Source organism: Phoca vitulina, unplaced genomic scaffold (assembly GCF_004348235.1).
Source record: "Phoca vitulina isolate PV1807 unplaced genomic scaffold, GSC_HSeal_1.0 scaffold41, whole genome shotgun sequence".
Classification (NCBI taxonomy): Eukaryota; Metazoa; Chordata; class Mammalia; order Carnivora; family Phocidae; genus Phoca; species Phoca vitulina.
The window spans coordinates 12463761-12479057 of record NW_022589744.1 but is presented as its reverse complement, the minus strand read 5'-3'; the positions used below and the strand labels follow the sequence as shown (position 1 = coordinate 12479057).

At 47.5% G+C, this 15297-nt stretch overlaps 1 pseudogene; it reads left to right on the top strand.

Annotated features, from left to right (window-relative positions):
- The first annotated feature begins 14177 nt into the window (after positions 1 to 14177).
- LOC116648119 lies at positions 14178 to 14703 on the top strand (annotated as a pseudogene).
- Positions 14704 to 15297: the final 594 nt, after the last annotated feature.

The following is a 15297-nucleotide window of genomic DNA, read 5'->3' as shown; positions in this document are numbered from 1 at the left end:
ACCCAGGACCCAGCAGGTGGTCGGTGTGGTGATCTCACCCCGGCCGTTTTCAGCGGCCAGAAATGGGAGGTGAAAGACCCAGTGTAGCTCCGACAGAATGTTGTTCCATCATAGACAGTGAAGTGCCCTGAAGACTATGGGGTGTGAATGTCTCTGTAAAGGGCGCTGAGTGGTAGGTCAGCTGTCCCCAGCACCAGAAAATGAGGCAGAATAGGGACAGAACCTCTTGCAGTTCATCTGCTGGATCCAGAGCTTTGGGGCCACAGCCTGGTGTGACCCTACCACCTTTCCCATCCCGACCCAGCCCTTCCTGACCCATCTCAGGTTCCAGTGGCAAAATCCACTGTCAGGAAAGATCAGCAGCATTTCAACCTTGGTGTGCATCTGTCCACGTGCTCGCTCCCCTGGGAGAGGAAGACAAGAGAGAGAGAGAGAGAGAGATTTCATGCGAAGTGGCCTCAGCCTCATTTCAGCCTCACTGAACAATGAGCACAATGACCCCGTGGAGTGGCCATTCCCCAGAGTTACAGATAAAACTGAGGCCCCCAAAAGTTAAACTGCTTGACCAGGATGTCATCTAGGAAGTTGGCAGAGTATAATTTGAAGCCAGGTTTGCCTGTTTCTGAGTCCTCTCAACCAAGTGGAAATCAACCACCTCCATCTGACTTCAGTCTGTACTTTTTTAAAGATTTTCTTTATTTGAGAGAGAGAGAGAAAGAGCGCGCGCACACAAGCCAGGGGAGGGACAGAGAAGCAGACTCCCCACTGAGGGGGAGCCCAATGGGGCTCAATCCCAGGACCCTGGGATCATGACCCGAACCAAAGGCAGACGTTTAACTGACTGAGCCACCAAGGCGGCGCCCAGTCTGCACTTTCTAATTAATTTCTCCTTTCTAGCTTATCTCCTAACTCAGGCAAAAGACCCTGCGGGCAAAGTATCCAGTGGTGGGAACCAAAACTCAAGCCCCAAGCACTGCCCTGAGCCCGCAAGACCCCGCGTGATTGACCCTAAGACAATGATCAACCTGACCTTCACTGCCCACCGGCACGTATCCACCCACCTTTGTCCCACACTGTCCTTAAATAAACCTAGTAGTGTTTTCAGCACTTTCGAGACAGTCTGAGACGCTGTCTTCCCACTGCTGGCCTCACTGAAATAAATTCCTTTCTCGTTTCCCCACCACTCGTGTCTCTGCCTTTGGATTTTATCATCGGCGAGAGGCTGAGCCTGGTCTGTTTGGGACCCCGGAACCAGGTGCTTGTGCACGTGCACCCCGCTGCAGTGGCACAGGGTGAGGTCATCCTCTCAGCAGCCCCAAGTGGCCACACCGTGTATCTTCCTGCCCTGCTCCTGAACGAGGGGCCTTCCGCACACCTGCTCCCCAGCACAGATGCCCCGGGAAAGGCAGCTCCCCGGGTGCCCCAGGGACTAAAGGCAGAATGGTTTCTGCTGGAGAAGAAGCCCTGAAGCAATTGCAGATGGATGTGAGCAAGCTGATCGTCTCAGCTTATTGCTGCTTGCGTTCTGTCCTTAAAACCTTCCCGACGCCCCATTGCTGCCTGCATGTCAGGAACCTACCCTCCACCTTAATAAAACCAATCCCAGTCCTATCAAGTGAGAAGTTAGAGAGAGACCATATCCAAGGGGAGAGTTAATCTTAGAATCTTGGGTAAGAAGAGTCCACTGCAAAGTCAGTGCCCTGTCGCCCCCCACCCACCCACCTAAGTGCAGACACTGGATTTTGTTCAGGGAGTGAGTGGTTTCCTTTCACTGCAGAGAAGAGAGAGACAGGGGCGCCTTCATCTTTCCCACATGGAGCTCCCAGAGGAAGCTTGGGAGACCAGGGGAGGGTGTAAGCCTCCCAAGACCCTCCTCTTGGGGCTTTTCAATCCCCTCCACTCAGGCCTGTCATTTTCCACCCAGAGGAGGCATCTCAGAGCAGCAGGGATCCCTGTTGGCTCAGAGCTCAGCCCCAGGTTAGAGCAGAAGGACGGAAGTCTCTCCTTCAGAGTGGGGCTCGTCTGTGCCAGAGGACCCCCGGCCAGAAGCCAGCGCCCTCTGGGATGAAGCTGCAGTAGTCACTTCTGGGAGAGCTCCCAGCCTCTCTCCCTAACAGTCTGGGACCAAGCAGTTATGCAATTCTGGCAAGCTGAGAAGTTATCAAGATAAAACTATTCTCAGGAAATCAACAGAGAACTGAGGACAAAGCAGGAGAAAACAAACACAGACCCTCTGGGACTTTCCAACTAATGACATATGCCATCAGTCCTTTGGGCGTAAGCAGCCCACCCCAGTGAAGGCAGGAGGAAAGGTGCACAGCGGGCCCCAGGGGCAGTCACCGGAGCAAAGCCAGTGGACAGCCCACTATAAGGGCTCGGGGAGAAGTGTATTCATTTTTCCAGGTCTACCATAACAAAATGCCACAAACTAGGGGGGTTAAAACAACAGGAATGTGTCCTCACACAGTTCTGAAGTCCAGAAGTCTGAGATCAAAGTGTCGCCAGGACCGGGTTCCTTTGGAAGCTCCGAGGGAGAGTCTGTTCCAGGCCTTTTGCCTGGTTCCTGGGAGTCGCTGGCAAATCCTTGGCGTTCCGTGGTTCGTAGCTACATCACTCCTGTCCCTACCTCTGTCTTCGCATGTCAGGAACCTACCCTCCACCTTTCTCTCTGTGTCTCTGTGTCTCAGATTCCCCTCCTGTTTCTTAGAAGAAACCAGCCATCAGATTCAGGGCCCTAAATCCACAGTGACCTCATCCTGAGATCCTCAAGTTCATCTGCCAAGACCCCATTTCCAAATAAGGTCACATTCACAGCTTCCAGAGGCTGGGATATGGAATATCTTTGGGGGGGGGGACGACAATATTCAACCCACTACAGAAGGGTCACTGGCTCATCCTGGGGAAAAAAAAAAAAGAACAGGGAAATTCATCTAAGTCCCAGTAAGGGCAGCTCAGGCTGGTTGGCAGCTAAGTCCTCCTGCGGCCAAGTGTTGAGGGATGCCTTCACTGCAGATGTGGGGAGGGATGAATGACCCTGAAGTCAGCCTACGGGTTCCCATGCTGTATTCACAGAAGAAAGCCCAGCGGACCTCAGAGAGCATCCAGGGCCAGGAAAAGCCACTGAATTCCTCCTCGGGCATAAGTGCTCTGCCATAAGGGTGGTGACAGTGGATCAGGACCCCTCCTTTGAGCCCACATTTAGCCCTGGAGCCCCCTCATGGCGACGTGCAGCAATATGAGACATTCCGAGGCAAAATACACATATTCCTGTTCCCTAGTACTTTCTAGGAACTGTAGAGCTGGAGGAGAAAAAACAGACCCTTGGTTTAAAATGAGCTTATATATTGGTTTCAACTGTTGCTTTCCAGCTTTCCTGTTTGTGTTTTCTTCTTAGGTCAAGGGCAACAAGAGCTAAATGAATCACCCCTACTAGAGCTTGTACGTTATTATGCTCTTAGGCAAAACCACTTTCAAAAGAGTAGTATCTGGAAAGGTTTTCAATTTTCCACAAATTGAGTTATCAGTGCCTTCCAAGGAGGGAATGGAAGATACGGACAATCTGTGAACTCGGGGACTTAAATAGGAACATGAGAAAACGGCCACAAGCCGCAGGCTAATGAGGGATGCCTCGCACCAACCCAGAGGGAGAGGGAGCCAGAACAGCCCAGCAGAAGCTTCATGTGAGGGCTTAGTGGAAGCTCACGGTGCGTTTGCATCTCCTACACCAGCTCAATTCCTCTTCCTTCCCTGCCCTCAGCGTTAGCCACACCAAAGGAGACGCCTGCCTCCAGATGCACACAAGCCAAAGGCATGAGCGGACCATCCAAAGCAGGGCGCCAAAGGACAGGAGCCTCATTTCTGCACCTGCAGATTTCTTTCCTGCAAGATGGCCAACCGGCACAGTAATCCCTCCATGCCTCCTGGCTGGCAAGAGACCGGGTCCACCCTCCACCCGGCACTTGTTAATTTTGCAAGTAGTGCAGGATTTGAGAGCTGGGGGCCTTGGCTAAATCTTTGGCCCAAGCTTTGGGAATTAATCTGAAGCTACTAGCTAAGGGCTGGTGGTGTTTGGTGACCAGGGACATGGAAACAAAGAGAGGTGGACCTGGTCCAGTGGGGGTCTCCACCTGCATACGAATCAGTGTGTGTCCCGGCTCACAGAAACCCTCCACGCCATCATGTTCATTCACACGCTATTTTTCAGATGAGGAAATTCAGTCTCAGAGAGTCCATGAGCTGCTTCCAGGCCCCCGGCAGGGACCAGAACCCCGGTTCCTCATCTGCCCAGAAGAGTAAGCAAAAAAAAAAAAATCCCAGGAGGAAAGAAGGGACTTGGAAAGAGAGCCCCTGGCCCATGCTCCAGCATCTGGAGCTTTGCCTGGCCTTGGCTGATGTAGGACCTGCTAGGTAGCCCCTACACCCCAACTCTATCCTCTCCTAAATCCTGCTGGGTTGTTAGGCAGATGCCCTCTTATTCCAGCTGAGCAGACCTCGTTTGTATCCAACATTTGCCAAGCTCCCTAAAGTTCTGGGAGGGCAGAGCTCTATTACCTTTGCTCCCTAACGTACGGCAGCTGCTTGGTATTTGCTGGATTTATCTCAATAAGTGAGCATGCCTTAAACATATATTCATAAAGTTGGGAGGATTTTCCGCTTACCTGGTTGCACTCCCTCACCTGATCCCCCTCATAACAAACAATATACATCTAACAGGCAACTGTCCGGAGTTACAGGTGCCGGGTGAGGCTACATGGGAATGACACCAAATATCTACTGAGCAGCATGTCAGGTCTGTAGTCTGCATTACAAAGGAACTGTAGGATCCCCTAGTGATTGCTATGTGCCATTGTGCGTTTGTCCACACCCACAGATTCCGCGGCACCCAGTGAACCCTGATGTTAACTCTGGGCTTCCTGCGGTGATGACAGGTTAGCACATGTTCATCGATTGTAGAAAATGCACCCCCTGGTGGGGATGTTGATAGTGGGGAAGGTTGTGTATGGGGGGCCAGGACAAGGGATATATAAGAACTCTCTGTACTTTCCACTCGATTTTGCTATCATCCTAAAACTGCTCTAAAAAATTAAGTCTATTAAACTGTTTTTTTTTATTTTAAAGTAAAACTTAACGAATTTATGAAATCAGTGAGTTTTTGCCCAACCTGATTCCCATGGTAGATGGGAGAAGGACCCCCACATTTATGTTGTCCAACCTGCATTTGACAGACCCCGTGGCGCTGATGCTCGGGAAGAAAAGCCCAAGGGGCTCCAAGAGAGACGCTGGCTGATGGATACTTGTGGCCAAGGCTCCAGGGAGGGGATGAGGGTCCAAGGTGGACTCGTAGGGCCCAGGCAAGGCTTGCATTACTTTGCAGCCTGATTTCCAGTACCACAGTCGTATCAGCCAGTGGATTAGAGGTTACATCAAAATCCAGGCCATCAGCTTTACGTGGGTCCCTCCAGGAAAGAGTTTATGGGAAGCACTGGCTCGTCAGGACGTAACTACCCTCTCGAACAAGCAAATGGGAGGGGTGCAGAAAACCAGGGTGCGCTCCCACCCTCAGAAGCCATAGCCCAGCTGAGGAGGAACAAGGAACACGCACTGCTGTGACAAACTACACAAACTCAGTGGCTTCAAACAACACACATTTATTCTCTTAGAGCTCAAGTGCTCCGAAGTCCGAAATGGGTCTCACTGGGCTCACATCAAGGTGTTGGCCGGGCTGTGTTCCTTCCGGAGGCTCCGAGGAGAGGGTCTGTTTCCTTGCCTTTTCCAGCTTTTAGAGGGGTTTCTTGGCTCGTGGCCCCTTCCTGCATCTTCAGAATCAGCAGTGTGGATGGAATCCTACCCCTCTCCCACTCTCACCTCTGCTTCTGACACCCCTCTCCTTCCCTGTCTCTAAGCATCCTGCCTCCCTCTTACAAGGACCCTGTGATTAGAGGGGCCCACCCAGATCACCCAGGACAATTTTCCCATCTCAGGATCCTTAACTTCATCACAGCTACGGAATCCCTTTTGTTGTACGAAGCGACATTTTCACAGGTTCTGGGCATTAGGACCGTGGACATTTCGGGGGCCATTATTCTGTGAACCACATCCACCAAACCATTAAAGTGACAAATTATATGGAGATGATTTTACTAAAGAGATGAATTTGACCCATTCTCAGCAAGGCAGCCCCTCTCAATGCCAAAATGCCTCACAAGCCTTCCACCTCAGCTAATTTTTGCCACCTCCTAGAACAGGGGCTCTCGGTGGGAGGCGGTAGGGACATTTGGCAATGTCTGGAGATATTTTTGGTTGTCACAACTTGTGGGGGTGGGGGGGATGGTGGTGCTACTGGGACCCAGCAGGGAAAGGCAAGGGATGGTCCACTTCCTGCACTGCACTGGATGGATGCTTCCAGAATGATCCGGCCCAGATGCCAAAGGGGTCAGGGCTGAGAAACCCTGCTCTGGGCAAGACTCTGGGCCACAAGAGGGCAAGAGGCATCCTACGGCTCTGGGCAGAATGGAAGAGATGTGCCTTCAGATCCACCAGTAGACTGAAGACGCAGGGGCAGGGACAGCCCAGAGCAACTCCCAAGCACTCCTCTACCCGAAAGGCACATGGCGTCTCTCTGTGACTCCCACCTCACCCGCGCCCTGGGCACTGAACCCCCACACTGCACAGACCCTGCTCCAGCCTCTCATTTCCCTCCCAACACCTGGGACTGCTGTTTCCCTTGCCCAGTGCAGACGCTTGAAGGTACTTTGTTGCCGTGAGATACTTGTAATCTCATTTTTCTTTGCATGAAATGAAATCCACTCTGCAGGCCACCCCACCCCCACCCCCTGCCCCAGGGCCCCCGGGTCATTTGTCTATCCTCACTCCCAGGGGACATTGGCAAAGAGCATAGTGAGATCTTCTTTCAGCAGCCTCTGTCATTTTTTTTTTTCCTATTTCCAAGCCTGAGTGTTAATACTTGCAGGCTTGACTGGGTTTAAATTGGCTTTACTGTGGATAGCTTGCAGTTTCCAATAACACAGAGAGACAAGTGGTAAAAAATGTGCACAGAAGAGCATAATTTGGAGACGAAGCTGAATAAGACTGAGTCAGCAAATGCTGGACCCGCAGACCCTCTGCACCTGCTCGGCGCCTCAGCCCTACGCTTAATTTCAGAGGCACCTGGGAAGTTTAAACAATTTACTCCTTCCCCAATGCTTCTGAAATCTTCCTAGCCCATTCTCCTCATTTGATGGTTAATATGAATCCCAAACTCTACTGGACCTTCAATAAAACCGGGCCTCATGTGGGGCTATACTCCCCACATGCTGATAAGGCGGTGTTTCCACAGGCTTCCCCGAGATGCTAAGTAACTAAATTCTCTTGGACTGGATCGAAGAAAAGAGATGCCGAATGTTCTGAATTCAGCTTCTAGAATTCTAGTTAACCCAACGATGGAGTGGGCACCCAGGCAAAGGCTGTGTCTCGAGGCAACCGGGCCAAGCCTAGTGGAAAGAAGCCTGTCATGAGCTGGCTGTACCACCTACCTGCCCTCCTGGGCCAGCCCCCATCTCCACTCTCCGTTCTGAGCCCTACCATGGGAATACCTAGCCCTCCCTCCAAACTCCTGTGCTGAGTTCTTGGGAGGCTCACATCAGAATGTACTTGAAAGGGTTCTACAAAGTCAGGTTGTGTAAATGTGAAGTCTTATTCCACAGATAAGGCACAGGCAACAGGAAGGGCCTTGGGGCCTGACCCACACAGAATTCTAAGGAGAAAATGCAACCCAAACCTGAACGTGACGGCAGCGCTGGCGAGTCCTGACTGCAATTTTGTGACTTGCTCTTGACCTGGTATACGACTTAACCTCATCATTTTTGCATCTTCACGTGATAGCAGGAATAACCTTTGCTCCTTGTGATGAGGGAAACAAAGGCAGAAGAAAAATTATTAAATTTGCTTACTACCTACAGCCCATTGACAAGTCCTTGAAATAGGCTGAGTGACATTCCTCTAGGAACTCAGCTGATTCAAAGTGAATACTTTGCTAAGGGCAAAGGCAATCTTATCCTGGCCCTCCAGGACCCTGTAAGTCTACTTTAACATATAAAAATTCCTTTGGAAACTTCCTTTATCTCTACCCCCCAAGATACACATTGGCGATCATCCCCCAAGCGTATGACCCACTGATATACATCTGAAGGGTCTCACAACTTGAGTTTTAGGACCTTTTCCTAACAATAGCTGGCCCCCTGGGGGGGTATTGTTGTCAAAATACCTGGGAGGCATATGCTATTCCTAACCCCCTCCCAACTTGAGAGTATGTAATCGACCACCCCTCATGACCCCAGTGTAGCTCTTTCTGCCCACGGGTCCTGTCCCCTGTGCTTTAATAAAACCACCTTTTTGCACCAAGGACGTCTCAAGAATTCTTTCATAGCCGTAGGCTTCGAACCCTCACGTCTTTCGTACATCACTTGCAGTTGGGGTGAGGCATGTGTGTTCTAGCGAGGATAAAGCATGATGCCAACGTAAGCAGGAATGTCCCTTACATCTAACCCAGTCAAAACCTGAGTCCTGCTACCCTACTCTGTGGGTGTGTGGTGCTCACACTGTAACTGGGAGGAATGCCTTACTATCCCCTCATCACCAATATCGATATGAGTCAGAGTGGATGTACAAATTTTCCCCCAGGTTACTCTTGGTTGGGATCAGGAAGTGATGAATGTTTACGGGTCTGGGTTTAAACCAGCCAAACAAAAGAAAACAAACCTGAGGATAGGAACAAAGGCTGGAGAGGCCCACTATCTTGAAAACAAGTCCCATCTGTAGTCATAGATAAAGACTTAATGGCGCAGCATGAATTCCATCAACAAATGCCGTATTCATTCACTTCCCACTGTGCTCCAGGGAATAGATCTTCTCTTGGTATCCTGAATTCCATTTCCCATAAACATTCTAACTTGAAAAACAGAGGAGTATTAGTGTAGAAGAATCTGCAGTCATGGAAAGTATGGCAGCTATCTAAGTTCATCTCTTTTGCTCCTGGCTGTCCGACTGTCCCAGCGCCACCTGTGGAAAAGACTATCCTTCCCCCACTTGAATTGTCTTGGTACCTTTGTCAATTGGCCATAAATATAAGGATTTTTGGATTCTCAATTATTTTATACGGAGCCATCCTTATGCCAACACTGTGCTGTCTTGATAACACTTTCTTCAAGAGTAAGTCTGCAATAAAAAAGCAAAAGTACTTCCTATTTGTTCTTTTTTTCCAAAATTGTTTTGCCAATTCCAGGTCCTTTGTATTTCCCTACAAATCTTAAAGTCAATGTGTTGGTTTCTTTCTTTCTTTTTTTTTTTTTTTAAAGATTTTATTTATTTATTTGAGAGAGAGAAAGAAAGAGAGAGCACGAGAGGGGGGAGGGTCAGAGGGAGAAACAGACTCCCCCCCTGAGCAGGGAGCCCAATGCTGGACTCGATCCGGGGACTCCAGGATCATGACCTGAGCCGAAGGCAGTCGCTTAACCAACTGAGCCACCCAGGCACCCAACGTGTTGGTTTCTATAAAAAATGTCCAGCTGGGATTTTGAGAGCGATCACATTGAATTTATAGATCAACGTGGTGAGAGTTGACTTCTTGAATGAGACTGAATCTTCCAACCCATGAACATGGAGATTTTCTCCGTTTATTTATATCTTTAATTTCACTCAGCAACCCTTAGTAGTTTTCAGCAAATAAGAATTGCATTTTTTTTTGTTAAATTTATTACAGTTTTATTCGTTTTGATGCTATTGGGAATGAAATTGTATTAGTTCCATCTGCAGATTGTCCAGTACTAGTATATAAAATACAATTGGTTTCTGTATAGTGATTTTGTATCTCGACCTTACTAAATACATTAGTTCTGGGGCGCCTGGGTGGCTCGGTCGTTGGGCGACTGCCTTCAGCTCAGGTCATGATCCCAAGGTCCTGGGATCGAGCCCTGCGTCGGGCTCCCTGCTCAGTAGGAAGCCTCCTTCTCCCTCTCCCACTCCCCCTGCTTGTGTTCCCTCTCTTGCTGTGTCTCTGTCAAATAAATAAAATCTTTAAAAAAAATAAATAAAATTGGGGCGCCTGGGTGGCTCAGTCGTTAAGCGTCTGCCTTCGGCTCAGGTCATGATCCCAGGGTCCTGGGATCAAGCCCCGCATCGGGCTCCCCGCTCAGCAGGGAGTCTGCTTCTCCCTCTCCCTCTCCCCCTGCTTGTGTTCCCTCTCTCGCTGTGTCTCTCTCTGTCAAATAAATAAATAAAAATCTTTAAAAAAAATTTAAAAAAAATAAAATAAAAATAAAATAAAATAAAATAAATAAATAAAATAAATACATTAGTTCTTGTAGGTTTATTTGTCTGTGTGTGTATTCTTGGGATTATTTACATATAAGATTACGTTATCTGTGATTGACAGTTTTCTTTGAAACCTAGATGTCTTTCTTTTTTTTGTCTTATTGCAGAAATGGCAAAAATGTACATTTTGCCTTGATCCTGATGTTAGGCAAAGAGCATTCAATCTTTCAGCAGTAAGCATGATGTTAGCTGTGGATTGTTCCATTGATGCCTCTATTCAGTTGAAGAACCTCTCTATTCCTACTTTAATGAAAGGTGCTTAGTTTTTGTTTAAGCATGGTGTTGGATTTTGTCAAGTGCTTTTTCTGCAATGTGAATGACCATGGAGTTTTTGTCCTTTATTTTATTTACATGGTGTACTACTGTGGTATAATAAAAAATACACAAGTCGGGGGCACCTGGCTGCCTCATTCAGTGGAGCATGTGACTCTTGACCTTGGGGTTATGAGTTCAAGCCCCACATTAGGTGTAGAGATTACTTAAAAAATAAAATCTTTAAAATATATATATACAGGGGCTCAGTTGGTTAAGCATCTGCCTTCAGCTCAGGTCATGATCCCAGGGTCCTGGGATCAAACCCCACGTTGGGCTACCTGCTCAGCAGAGAGTCTGCTTCTCCCTCTCCCTCGCCCCTGCTCCTGCTCTCTCTCTGGCTCACTCTCTCTCAAATAAATAAAATCTTACCAAAAAAATACATACGTGTGTGCGTGTATCTATATATATAGTCTTTGTCTCTCGTTCCTGGCACAGAGCTCCTAAAACCTTTGGAATTCCCTGAATGCTAAGAGCGTCTATCATTACCGTACGGGGCCTCTTCAGAGCATACCTGAGTTTATGCTAATCAGGTGACTCTGGGTGGGCCCTTACATAGCTTCAAGATGGCGGCTGGTTGCCAGAAGAACCAACCATGTGATTAGACAATTGGAACTTCAGTCCTACCTCCTCTACCTCCAACAGGGGGAGAGGAGCTGGAGGTTGCATTAATCATAACACCAGTGACTTAATCAGTCATGCCTACACAATAAAATCTTGATAAAAACTCTTGAACAAAGTTCAGGGAGCTTCCAGGTTGGTGAACACATCGATATGCTAGGAGGGTAGCATGCCCAGATAGGACATGGAAGCTCCAGGTCTTCTGCCCCACTTCACCCTTGCGCATCTCTCCTATTTGGCTGTTCCTGAGTTGGGTCCTTTATAATACAACTGCAATATTAAGTATAGCATTTTCCTGATTTTGTGAGCTGCTCTAGTGAATTATCAAACCTGAGGGAAGGGTTGTAGGAACCCCTGAATTTGTCCTCAGCAAGGCGGAAGTGTGGCAGCCTTGGGGATCTGGGATCCCCAGATCTTGCGGCTGGGATCTGAAGTGGGGGCTGAATGGGACTGAGCCTTCAACTTATGGGGTCTGTCTGGGCTAACTCTGGGTACTTAGAGTCAGAACTGAATCAACTTGTATGACATCCAGTTGATGTTGGAAAATTATTAGTGTTGGAAAATGACACAGTTACATTGATTTTGGGATGTTAAACTAATCTTGCATTCCTGAGATAAATCCCACTGGGTCATGGTGTATAATCTTTCTTATATGTTTGTTTTATCTGGATTCAATTTGTTAATATGTTGGCCTCTATGTTCCTGAGGAATATTTGACTGTAGTTTTTCTTGTGATGTCTTTGGCTTTGGTATCAGGGACATATTGGCCTCATGGAATGAATTGGATTCCCCTCCTCCTCTATGTTCTGAAATAATTTGATAATTTAAACATTTGATACAATTCACAAATGAAGCCATCTTTGGCCCGGAGATTTCTTTGTGGGAAGAGTTTTAATTATTAATTTAATTTCTTTATTTGTTATAGGTCTTTTCAGATTTCCTAATTCTTCTTGAATCAGTTACAGTGTCTTTCTAGTTTGTCCATTTCACTTGAGTGGTCAAATTCTCCTTTTCCTTCCGTGGTTAACTTTCATCAATATGCCATGTAGTTCATGTTGGAAGTTGCAACATTTCCTCATTGACTCTTGCTCACGACTACATTTACACCTACAATTATCACTGCAGAGCCTGACCATGCCTATGTCAAGGAGGAAGATATGTCCTCTTCCCTTCAAGGTCCTTCTAGCTAGACTGAGAATCAAATTGACATAAGACAGATTAACAAGAGAAAACCAAATCTAGTTTGGTACATATGAGGAATCCGCACAGACATGAGATTCCGAAGACAGCCAGGCAACATGAGGCTTAGATGGGCTAAAGAGAAGGATAGGGTCTGGGGATACAAAGGGGAGGAATACCACTAGAAATGTTTGGAAAACAAAGATTGCCCTGTTATACACATACGTTTCTTAGGTAAAAAGGAATCTCTGTTAATGGCCCTCTTTCTGATACAGTCTCCCTTCTGATGTGAATTTAGGCAGTTGAGCAGAGGTAAGGAGCTTCTCCTGAATCTGCTGGGTTTTGATTGCTTTTAAAATAATGATTGAGGGGCACCTGGGTGGCTCAGTCAGTTAAGCCTCTGCCGTTGACTCAGGTCATGATCCCAGGGTCCTGGGATCAAGTCCCACATCGGGCTCCCTGCTCGGGGGTGGGGGGGTGCCTGTTTCTCCCTCTCCCTCTGCCTGCCACTCCTCCTGTTTGTGTTCTCTCTCTCGCTCTCTGTCAAATAAATAAACAGAATCTTTTAAAAATAAAATAAAATTGCATTTCAAAATAATCTTCACGCCAAAGTGGCCCATCTTGGGGAGACCTGCCCTTGGCCCCTACATCCATCACCCTATCATACACTTGAGATGGGTGTGGTATTAAGAGAGGTACAAATACAGGGAATTCAAGGTACGCATACCTTCTGCACTGGAACATGGAACACACCTCAGGTTACTTCACTGCAGCTGATCAGCTCTGTAGCAATAAGAAAAGTTTACAGGCAGCTATACACAGCATTCATTGTTCTGGGGCCAAGAAACAAATAATGATGTACCACTAATGGGCTTTTCCAAACAGGTTATTATAACTTTCTTTCTTAAAAAAAAAAATTGGGGAGGGGCGCCTGGGTGGCTCAGTCGTTAAGCGTCTGCTTTCGGCTCAGGTCATGGTCCCAGGGTCCTGGGATCGAGCCCCGCATCGGGCTCCCTGCTCAGTGAGAAGCCTGCTTCTCCCTCTCCCACTCCCCCTGCTTGTGTTCCCTCTCTCGCTGGGTCTCTCTCTGTCAAATAAATAAATAAAAATCTTTAAAAAAAAAAAAATTGGGGCGCCTGGCTGGTTCAGTCAGTAGAATATAGGACTCTTGCTCTCAGGGTCATGAGTTCAAGCCCCACACTTGGGGTAGAGCTTACTTAAAAAAAAAAATTAATAGTGTGAAAATTAATAAAGGAACACCTCACTAAAATGGAGTTGGGTTGTCCACTGTAGATCCAATAGGAAGAGACCAAATGCGCAAGGCCTCAGAAGGTCAGCTATTACTTACTCTGCCAGCAGGAGGAAGGAAGGTTTCCGCCTCACCAAGCAACAACCCAGCCAATGAGAGACAGTCATAGCCCAGCCAATGAGAGAGAGGCACAGCCCAGCCAATGACAGACTGTCACAGCTCAGCCAATGAGAAGCCCCCATACGTCCAACTCCCAGTTTACTCCAATGGACTTTCTGTTTACAGCAGCCCTCCCGGCAGCGCCTTTGCGCCATAAAAGAGCCTGCTCTCCTTTGTTCTGTGGACCTGCATGTGGTTCTGCCGTATTTTGTGTGTGGTGTAAAGCAATTTTTTGCTCTTCCCAAATAAACCCATCTTTTGCTGGTAAAATGCCTGGTTTTATTTATTTTTAAGGTTAACAGTAGCAGCAACAACTCATTGTGAGCTGGCCACTACCCGCAGATGAATAGCCCAGCCATCCAGAGACCACAGTACAAAGGAGGAGACTGCTTAAATAGAAAGGATTACATAGGTGACCATTATCAAGGCAATTCTTCCCTCTCTGTGCCAGAATGAGTGGTTTCTTACTGGACACTTAAAGCATGCTTTTGGACTTTTTACCTTCTTTAAGGACACGGCTCCTGTCTTTTGGCTCCAAGAAAATCCTTTTAGAAACTTGGCAAGAGAAGCCCTGCCTAGCAAGATGGTGCTGCCCGCGTTGTTGCACCCGTTCTCCAAGCTGCTGGCTCCTGCCAAGGCTCCCAAGCGGCTCTGCAGCGCAATCAAAGTTCTACATTCGGGAGCCGCCACATGACAGACCTGACTGGCTGAAAGTTGGACTGACCTCGGGCACCTCCGTCTTCTTGTGGATCTATCTCATCAGACAACATAATGAAGATGTTTTAGAGTATAAAAGAAGCAATGGGTTGGAATAAACTATTGAAATACTAATATGATATGCTCCATATAGTGATTATACTAGTTCCTTTGGATTCACCAATCTGTTGAGTTGTAAACGTGAGAGAAAAAGTTGTATGTGAATGTATGTTAAATCAGCATTTGTGTTTTGCATCATTAAATGAAAAAATAAAAATATTTCTGTATTCTTCAGATTTAAGAAAAAATTGGCAAGAGAGAAAACAACAAAACTTAAGGCTGCAGGAGTGGCTAGAACAGAAAGAAGACAGTCAAGAGAAATCATGGGCCATGGGGTGTGAAATGAGGCATCTGCTCAGATAATAAGGAAATGGACTGGGGTCCTGCACCCCAACAGATTTAGGTGACTTAGCTTTGGGTGGAGTCGGGGTGGGGATCAGTTTGCCCCAACATTTAGGACACAGAGGTGTGTTTCTGTGCTATATTGGGAATTAGGAAGACTTTTCTGTAACCATGTCCTAAGCTTTAAATATTCTCTGAGGTTCCTTCCATGTCTACACCTTATGATTCCAGGGCTTCCCTCTGAATCTGCCACGTTTCTGTATTTTCAAAAGCATAATAGAATAACTATTCAGTCGCTAACTACTTACCAA